Genomic DNA, 9,386 nt, shown 5'->3' on the forward strand with positions numbered 1-9,386 from the left:
GCTCCTCCAACGGGTCCCGACGTCCTACTAGGGGCAGGAAATGCACCCCGCCGCGGCCGCGGCTTTAGACCCCGAGCGGCCGGTGGGCCCGACTCGCACCGGCGCGCGCCTCGCGGCGCGACCGGCGGCCGGGAACATCCGGGAGCACCCGCCCGGGGGCCGGCACTGCGCGGACGGGGCTGAATCTCCCCAATCGGTCTTCCGGGTCTCTCCCGTTTACCCCTGAACGGTTTCACGTACTATTGAACTCTCTCTTCAAAGTTCTTTTCAACTTTCCCTCACGGTACTTGTTCGCTATCGGTCTCGTGGTCATATTTAGCCTTAGATGGAGTTTACCACCCTCTTAGTGCTCCACTCTCAAGGAACACGACTCTGAGGAGAGTCCCCACCCGGGAGCGGCCGCGGTCCTACGGGCCTGGCACCCTCTGCGGGCGATGGCCCCATTCAAGGGAGACTTGGACTCGCTGGACCGCGCCCCGGGAGAGTGGGACCTCCCACACACGACATCTCCCTGCACGTCTCCGCGCGGGATTCCGTGCTGGGCTCTTCCCTGTTCGCTCGCAGCTACTGGGGGAATCCTTGTTAGTTTCTTTTCCTCCGCCTAGTAATATGCTTAAATTCAGCGGGTAGTCTCGCCTGATCTGAGGTCGGAAAGATGGTTTTTTGTACCGACGGGCCGATGTGAGCGGTCGGAAGCTTAGCCTCTCTCATTGAACTGATTTCTTTTTGTTTTTGTTTTTTGTTTTTTTGTGGTCATTATTTATTGTGGTCATATCTTTCGCTCCCGCCCGGCAAGTGTGTGTCTCTCTCTGTCTCGGGAGTTTGCCTGTCTCCCATCACATCAAGCCGGGCGTCAGTTCTTCTCAGACGCGATCGGGGAAGGATGGGCCCCGTCGCCGAGGAGAGGAGGGCGAGCTAAGTCTATCCGCTCGCTCCACCGAACCCTGTGAAGCCTTCAAGGGCGACTGACTCCCCTTAACCTCCTCGCAGTCGCCGACGCCGCCACCGATTGCTCGGAGCGACGCCGGCGGTGCGAGGTGCAGGCTCGTCAGACCCCCCAGCGTAGGGCCGCTCGCGTGCCTTTATTTCTTTCTTTCTCTTTCTTTCTTTCTTTCTTTCCCTTATTATCTTAAAGACCGCGCGGGCCCACGGGTTTCATGTAGCCGACCCTCAGCCAGGCGTGGTCCGGGATTGGAAATCCAAGGACCGCAATGTGCGTTCGAAACGTCGATGTTCATGTGTCCTGCAGTTCACATGTCGACGCGCAATTAGCTGCGTTCTTCATCGACCCACGAGCCGAGTGATCCACCGCTCAGGGTTGTTTTTCTCTAGATTCGAGCAGAGCTTCGGGTAGGATGCTACTGCTAGTCCCGTAGGACAGGTAGTTGTTATTTTTCGAGGGGGAGCTGCCCCCAGAACAGCGGCACGGTCAGACCGCGCTCCCCTCTCGTTCAAGCGCCGCCGAAACGGCCTTGCGTGGGCAGATAAAGTGGCTTTAAGCCCAGTGCTCGCGGTCGCGCGGGTTGTCCTTGGATCCCTGAGGATCCTCGGAGCCCGCGTGCCGCCGGCACCCACTCACCATCTTTCGCTCCTACTTCCCACCTCGAGGCGGGACGGTCTTGCCGTCCCCCTCCGGGGGATTACTTCGCCGACCTGGACACCTCAGGCCGACGACGTTATCTCCGAGATCCGGCCGCTGCCAGGAAGAGCCGGTCCAATCACAGGCGAGATTACGCCTTCCGCAGAGCCCCGTTCATCTGGTTCATTCTTAATGCCTTCCTTTTATTAATTTTTGATGCGTCTTCCCCTCATTCGGGGGGAGACGGTGCGACTTTCGCCGACCGGTCCCCCCTCAGGTTGACGTCATCTATTTTTCAGTCATCAGTAGTGGTCACATATTATGATGCGTCTTCCCCCTCATGCGGGGGGAGTCGGTGCGACTTTCGCCGACCGGTCCCCCCTCAGGTTGACGTCATCTATTTTTCAGTCATCAGTAGAGGTTGTATTATCATGAATGACCAGACACGGGTACTTCCACGAGAAGGCGGTCCACTCGCAAGCGAGATTACGCACTCCCCCAGAGCCAGCAACCGTCCTCGGTTTCTTAATGCCTTCCTTCTCTGTTCGGTCACTCTCGGTGCCGTTAATGATCCTTCCGCAGGTTCACCTACGGAAACCTTGTTACGACTTTTACTTCCTCTAAATGATCAAGTTCGGGCATCTTCCCGGTGGAATCGAAGGGCCGAAACCCCGCGCCCACCGGTCCGAAGACCTCACTAAATCATTCAATCGGTAGTAGCGACGGGCGGTGTGTACAAAGGGCAGGGACGTAATCAACGCGAGCTTATGACTCGCGCTTACTGGGAATTCCTCGTTCATGGGGAACAATTGCAAGCCCCAATCCCTAGCACGAAGGAGGTTCAGCGGGTTACCCGGACCTTTCGGCCAGGGAGGACACGCTGATTCCTTCAGTGTAGCGCGCGTGCGGCCCAGAACATCTAAGGGCATCACAGACCTGTTATTGCTCAATCTCGTGCGGCTAGAAGCCGCCTGTCCCTCTAAGAAGATTAGGAGTCGCCGGTAGCACAGAGGATACCGGATGCGACTATTTAGCAGGCTAGAGTCTCGTTCGTTATCGGAATTAACCAGACAAATCGCTCCACCAACTAAGAACGGCCATGCACCACCACCCACCGAATCAAGAAAGAGCTCTCAATCTGTCAATCCTCCCGGTGTCTGGGCCTGGTGAGGTTTCCCGTGTTGAGTCAAATTAAGCCGCAGGCTCCACTCCTGGTGGTGCCCTTCCGTCAATTCCTTTAAGTTTCAGCTTTGCAACCATACTTCCCCCGGAACCCAAAAGCTTTGGTTTCCCGGAAGCCGCCCGCCGAGTCATCGGAGGAACTTCGGCGGATTGCTGGCTGGCATCGTTTATGGTTAGAACTAGGGCGGTATCTGATCGCCTTCGAACCTCTAACTTTCGTTCTTGATCAGAGAAAACATTCTTGGCAAATGCTTTCGCTTCTGTCCGTCTTGCGACGATCCAAGAATTTCACCTCTAACGTCGCAATACGAATGCCCCCGTCTGTCCCTTTTGATCATTACCTCGGGGCTTCCGAAAACCAACAAAATAGAACCGAGGTCCTATTCCATTATTCCATGCACTCGGTATTCAGGCGGCTGCTGCCTGCTTTAAGCACTCTAATTTGTTCAAAGTAAAAGTGCCGGCCCATCGTGACACTCGGTCAAGAGCACCGCGACGGGATTGTGTAGGCCCTCCCCGAGACGACCCGAGGCGTGGGAGCGTCGCCGCCCCCATCGCCCGCGGGCGCCGGCTCGGGCCACCGGCAGGACGTCCGCACGTGCGTGCCAGTTAGACACCGACGGGCGGTGAACCGGCAGCGTGGGACACAAGTCCGACTACGAGCTTTTTAACCGCAACAGCTTTAATATACGCTATTGGAGCTGGAATTACCGCGGCTGCTGGCACCAGACTTGCCCTCCAATGGATACTCGTTAAAGTCTTTAGAGTGTACTCATTCCGATTACGGGGCCTCGGATGAGTCCCGTATCGTTATTTTTCGTCACTACCTCCCCGTGCCGGGAGTGGGTAATTTGCGCGCCTGCTGCCTTCCTTGGATGTGGTAGCCGTTTCTCAGGCTCCCTCTCCGGAATCGAACCCTGATTCCCCGTTACCCGTTACAACCATGGTAGGCGCAGAGCCTACCATCGACAGTTGATAAGGCAGACATTTGAAAGATGCGTCGCCGGTTCGTAGACCGTGCGATCCGCCTCCATTTATTCAGAGTCACCAAGGCAAACGGCCGCGTGAGCGACCGATTGGTTTTGATCTAATAAAAGCGTCCCGACCGTCTCCGGTCGGGACTCGGTTGCATGTATTAGCTCTAGAATTACCACAGTTATCCAAGTAACTGTCCACCATCTAAGGAACCATAACTGATTTAATGAGCCATTCGCGGTTTCACCTTAATTTGGCTTGCACTGAGACATGCATGGCTTAATCTTTGAGACAAGCATATGACTACTGGCAGGATCAACCAGGGAACCGAAGACTCACTTGGAGCTCGTTCCTCCCCCTCCACGCGGTCCCGGATGGGTCCGGCGAGGGGGTCCAGTTCATACTTCAACGCTCGCACTCCGTGCGCCCCTGCGAGCAGGGGCCACTTCGTGCCGTTAGGGGGACGCCACGTGAGCGCCCCCAGAACCGTGGTGCCATTAGGGCACCCTTCCCTCTCTTCACTCGACATGCATAAGCGCCGAAGCGCCGTTTGGCATCGCGAGTCTAGCACGCGCCCGGACTACGAGTGAGTCGGTTGCAGTGTGTCCACGATACGCCGCCTATAGACCGTGTCCGGGGGACAGAGGGCCGCGGCATCGCGGTGGCGAAGGGTTTGCCGGGAAGGGGAACGAAGCCGGCCTTTTTCGTAAAATCGTTCCCCTGTTGCTTGCCGGGAAGGTGGACGAACCCGGTCTCTCTCGTAAAATCGTCCACCTGCTGCTTGCCGGGAAGGGGAACAAAGCCGGTCTTTTTCGTAAAATCGTTCCCCTGTTGCTTGCCGGGAAGGTGGACGAACCCGGTCTTTATCGTCAAATCGTCCACCTGCTGGTTGCCGGGAAGGGGAACGAAGCCGGCCTTTTTCGTAAAATCGTTCCCCTGTTGCTTGCCGGGAAGGAGGACGAACCCGGTCTTTATCGTCAAATCGTCCTCCTGTTGCTTGCCGGAAAGGGGAACGAAGCCGGCCTTTTTCGTAAAATCGTTCCCCTGTTGCTTGCCGGGAAGGTGGACGAACCCGGTCTCTCTCGTAAAATCGTCCACCTGCTGCTTGCCGGGAAGGGGAACGAAGCCGGTCTTTTTCGTAAAATCGTTCCCCTGTTGCTTGCCGGGAAGGTGGACGAACCCGGTCTTTATCGTCAAATCGTCCACCTGCTGGTTGCCGGGAAGGGGAACGAAGCCGGCCTTTTTTGTAAAATCGTTCCCCTGTTGCTTGCCGGGAAGGAGGACGAACCCGGTCTTTAACGTCAAATCGTCCTCCTGTTGCTTGCCGGAAAGGGGAACGAAGCCGGCCTTCTTCGTAAAATCGTTCCCCTGTTGCTTGCCGGGAAGGTGGACGAACCCGGTCTTTCTCGTAAAATCGTCCACCTGCTGCTTGCCGGGAAGGGGAACGAAGCCGGCCTTTTTCGTAAAATCGTTCCCCTGCCGGGCGGAGGACGGACCCGGGCTTTTCTTCCGTCAGTTGTGTCCTCCTGATGTATCCAGACACCACCCAAGGCTCAGGAATCGTCTTATGCGGAAAAAGGGCCAATTTATCAGCGACGCATCCGTTAGTTCAACTAGAGGAAGTGTGAAATTTTCCTACAAAATAAGGTGCCAGCGCGGCGTTTTCAGGGGAGACTCGTAACGTCTGAGCCTCAGAGAGCGCGACCCGGCCGAATGCGAGCGGCAGGTCCCCTAAAATCGGCCTACCTAACACGCACGGATGGGACTTTGAAATCTGAAGACGTGGAGGGCACGAACGGGAATATATATGCGGCAGAAGCCAGAGACACCGCCGGCAGCCTCACCGTGACCGCACGAGAAGTCGTCACTTGCGCCAATCTTGCACTCGAGTGCCGAGTCACCTACGAGCAGACCCCTGCTTCTGCCTGTCCATTGAGGGCAGCCGAGCACGCGATTCCCCAGGAGACGGACTTCTGTACACTTGTGCCCCTCTTGCCCTAAACGGGGTTCGAGCAGCGCGGGGAGAGGAATTCAGTCCCCGGCGGATGCGCGCTCGTTCTAAGTGCAGCTTCCGAGAGGCCGCCCGTGAAGGCCATCACTTGTGCCACTCTTGCACTCGGAATCGAGTGCCGACTCGAACCGGAGCCTCCGCCGGCCACTGCGTGGGTTGACGGGCGCCGACCCCGATGAAGACGGCGATCGGTGCACATGTGCCCCCCATGCCCTAAACGGGGTTCGAGCAGCGCGGGGAGAGGAATTCAGTCCCCGGCGGATGCGCGCTCGTTCTAAGTGCAGCTTCCCAGAGGCCGCCCGTTAAGGCCTTCACATGTGCCACTCTTGCACTCGTAGATGAGTGCCGACTCGAGCCCGAGTCTCCGCCGGACACCGCGCGTGATGACGTGCGCCAACCCCGATGGACACGGCGGTCGGTGCACTTGTGCTCCACTTGCCCTAAACGGTTGCAAGTAGAGCGGGCCGAGGCCAGCAGTCCCCCGGCGGATGCGCGCTGGTTCTAAGTGCAGCTTCCCAGAGGCCGCCCGTGAAGGCCGTCACGTGTGCCGCTCTTGCACTCGGAATCGAGTGCCGACTCGAACCGGAGCCTCCGCCGGCCACTGCGTGGGTTGACGGGCGCCGTCCCCGATGAAGACGGCGATCGGTGCACATGTGCCCCTCTTGCCCTAAACGGGGTTCGAGCAGCGCGGGGAGAGGTCTTCAGTCTCCCGCGGATGCACGCTGGTACTAAGGGCCGGCTCACAGAAGCCACCTGTAAAGGCCGTCACATGTGCCACTCTTGCACTCGTAGTCGAGGGCCGACTCGAGCCCGAGCCTCCGCCGGACACCGCGCGTGTTGACGTGCGCCAACCCCGATGGACACGGCGGTCGGTGCATTTGTGCCCCACTTGCACTAAACGGTTGCAAGTACACCGGGCCGAGGAAAGCATTCCCCCGCGGTTGTCCGCTGGTACTAAGTGCAGCTTCCCAGAGGCCGCCCGTGAAGGCCGTCACGTGTGCCACTCTTGCACTCGGAATCGAGTGCCGACTCGAACCGGAGCCTCCGCCGGCCACTGCGCGGGTTGACGGGCGCCGACCCCGTTGAAGACGGCGATCGGTGCACATGTGCCACTCTTGCCCTAAACGGGGATCGAGCGGCGCGGGACGAGGCCTGCAGTCCCCCGCGTTGCCCGGTGGTACTGAGGGCAATCTCCCAGAGGCCGCCCGTGAAGGCCGTTACTTGTGTCACTCTTGCACTCAGTGCCCTGTGCCGACTCGAACCCGAGACTCGGCCGGTCTTCGCAGGCAACAGCGCGGGTTGACCACAAATTACACGGCGGTCGATACACTTGTGCCCCTCTTGCCCTAAACGGTCGCAAGTAGCGCGGGCCGAGGCCTGCAGTCCCTCGCTGTTGTCCGCTGGTACTAGGGGCAGCTTCCCAGAGGCCGCCCGTGAAGACCATCACTTGTGCCACTCTTGCACTCAGGCTCGAGTGCCGACTCGAACCCGAGACTCGACCAGTCTTCGCCGGCCACTGAGCGGGGTGACGGGCGCCGACCCCAAAGGACACGGCGGTCGGTGCACTTGTGCCACTCTTGCCCTAAACGGGGATCGAGCGGCGCGGGTCGAGGCCTGCAGTCCCCCGCGTTGCCCGGTGGTACTGAGGGCAATCTCCCAGAGGCCGCCCGTGAACGCCGTTACTTGTGTCACTCTTGCACTCAGTGTCCTGTGCCGACTCGAACCCGAGACTCGGCCGGTCTTCGCCGGCCACTGAGCGGGGTGACGGGCGCCGACCCCAAAGGACACGGCGGTCGGTGCACTTGTGCCACTCTTGCCCTAAACTGCCTCAGCCAACGCGGGGCGGAAGCGCGAATGGCCTGCCGGCGACAGGGTCCCCGGCGGCCGGTAGTCCAATCTCAGACTTCCCCCTGCTCGAGGAGAGCCTCGCTCGCCAAGCTCATATACTATAGTCTGGACCCCCCTTATCTCAGCATTCGTCAGTCACGGAAGAGGCAGAGCCGCGGACACCGGCGGATGGCCCTTCGGCTGCCGCCAGAAATTTTAATTAAGTTTTTCTCTTCCTTAATCATTTCCGATCATACTAAATTTTGTATATGTTAGAATACATACACATACTTACTTATATAACCGCTTTATTTAATATTTTTCTGCACTTTAGAAATTTTCGGACTTAGCCGCTGAAGCGACTCAAGTAACACGCACGGTGGGACATAGCCGCAGAACTGGTTTCAAGTACCACGCACCACGGGACATAGCCGCAGAATTCGTACCGTCCAAGTAAGGCCCAGCTAACACAGCGGAAATTTATTTTTAGTCAATTAACGGCATTACTATGCACAGCAAGCCCAATTTTCTTCAATTATGTGTATTTTCTGCATTTTGGAAATTTTTTGGACTTAGCCGCTGAAGCGACTCAACTAACACGCACGGTCGGACATAGCCGCAGAACTGGTTTCAAGTACCACGCACCACGGGACATAGCCGCAGAATTCGTACCGTCCAAGTAAGGCCCACCTAACACAGCGGAAATTTATTTTTAATCTATTAACGATATTATTAAGCACAGCAAGGCCAACTTTCTTCAATTATGTATATTTTTCTGCATTTTGGAAATTTTCGGACTTAGCCGCTGAAGCGACTCAAGTAACACGCACGGTGGGACATAGCCGCAGAACTGATTTCAAGTACCACGCACCACGGGACATAGCCGCAGAATTCGTACCGTCCAAGTAAGGCCCAGCTAACACAGCGGAAATTTATTTTTAATCTATTAACGATATTATTAAGCACAGCAAGCCCAATTTTCTTCAATTATGTGTATTTTTCTGCATTTTGGAAATTTTTTGGACTTAGCCGCTGAAGCGACTCAACTAACACGCACGGTCGGACATAGCCGCAGAACTGGTTTCAAGTACCACGCACCACGGGACATAGCCGCAGAATTCGTACCGTCCAAGTAAGGCCCAGCTAACACAGCGGAAATTTATTTTTAATCTATTAACGATATTATTAAGCACAGCAAGCCCAATTTTCTTCAATTATGTGTATTTTTCTGCATTTTGGAAATTTTTTGGACTTAGCCGCTGAAGCGACTCAACTAACACGCACGGTCGGACATAGCCGCAGAACTGGTTTCAAGTACCACGCACCACGGGACATAGCCGCAGAATTCGTACCGTCCAAGTAAGGCCCACCTAACACAGCGGAAATTTATTTTTAATCTATTAACGATATTATTAAGCACAGCAAGGCCAACTTTCTTCAATTATGTATATTTTTCTGCATTTTGGAAATTTTCGGACTTAGCCGCTGAAGCGACTCAAGTAACACGCACGGTGGGACATAGCCGCAGAACTGGTTTCAAGTACCACGCACCACGGGACATAGCCGCAGAATTCGTACCGTCCAAGTAAGGCCCACCTAACACAGCGGAAATTTATTTTTAGTCAATTAACGGCATTACTATGCACAGCAAGCCCAATTTTCTTCAATTATGTGTATTTTTCTGCATTTTGGAAATTTTTTGGACTTAGCCGCTGAAGCGACTCAACTAACACGCACGGTCGGACATAGCCGCAGAACTGGTTTCAAGTACCACGCACCACGGGACATAGCCGCAGAATTCGTACCGTCCAA

The 9,386-nt window shown here is 56.3% G+C and overlaps 2 non-coding genes and 1 pseudogene across 2 annotated transcripts; all 3 read right to left on the reverse strand.

The window, feature by feature from the left end:
• The window catches only part of LOC147871031 (large subunit ribosomal RNA), a 4,701-nt pseudogene extending 4,051 nt beyond the window's left edge, over window positions 1–650 (reverse strand).
• Window positions 651–1,164: 514 nt separating this feature from the next.
• On the reverse strand, window positions 1,165–1,320 carry LOC147871032 (5.8S ribosomal RNA). Its single transcript, XR_015532901.1, has one exon. It is a non-coding gene; the product is annotated as a 5.8S ribosomal RNA (ribosomal RNA).
• Window positions 1,321–2,144: 824 nt separating this feature from the next.
• On the reverse strand, window positions 2,145–4,062 carry LOC147871033 (small subunit ribosomal RNA). Its single transcript, XR_015532897.1, has one exon. It is a non-coding gene; the product is annotated as a small subunit ribosomal RNA (ribosomal RNA).
• Window positions 4,063–9,386: the final 5,324 nt, after the last annotated feature.

The sequence above is a fragment of the Zootermopsis nevadensis genome, unplaced genomic scaffold (genome assembly GCF_977971745.1).
Source record: "Zootermopsis nevadensis isolate Lab colony 2312 unplaced genomic scaffold, Znev_1.0 Znev_ptg000075l, whole genome shotgun sequence".
NCBI classification, from domain to species: domain Eukaryota; kingdom Metazoa; phylum Arthropoda; class Insecta; order Blattodea; family Termopsidae; genus Zootermopsis; species Zootermopsis nevadensis.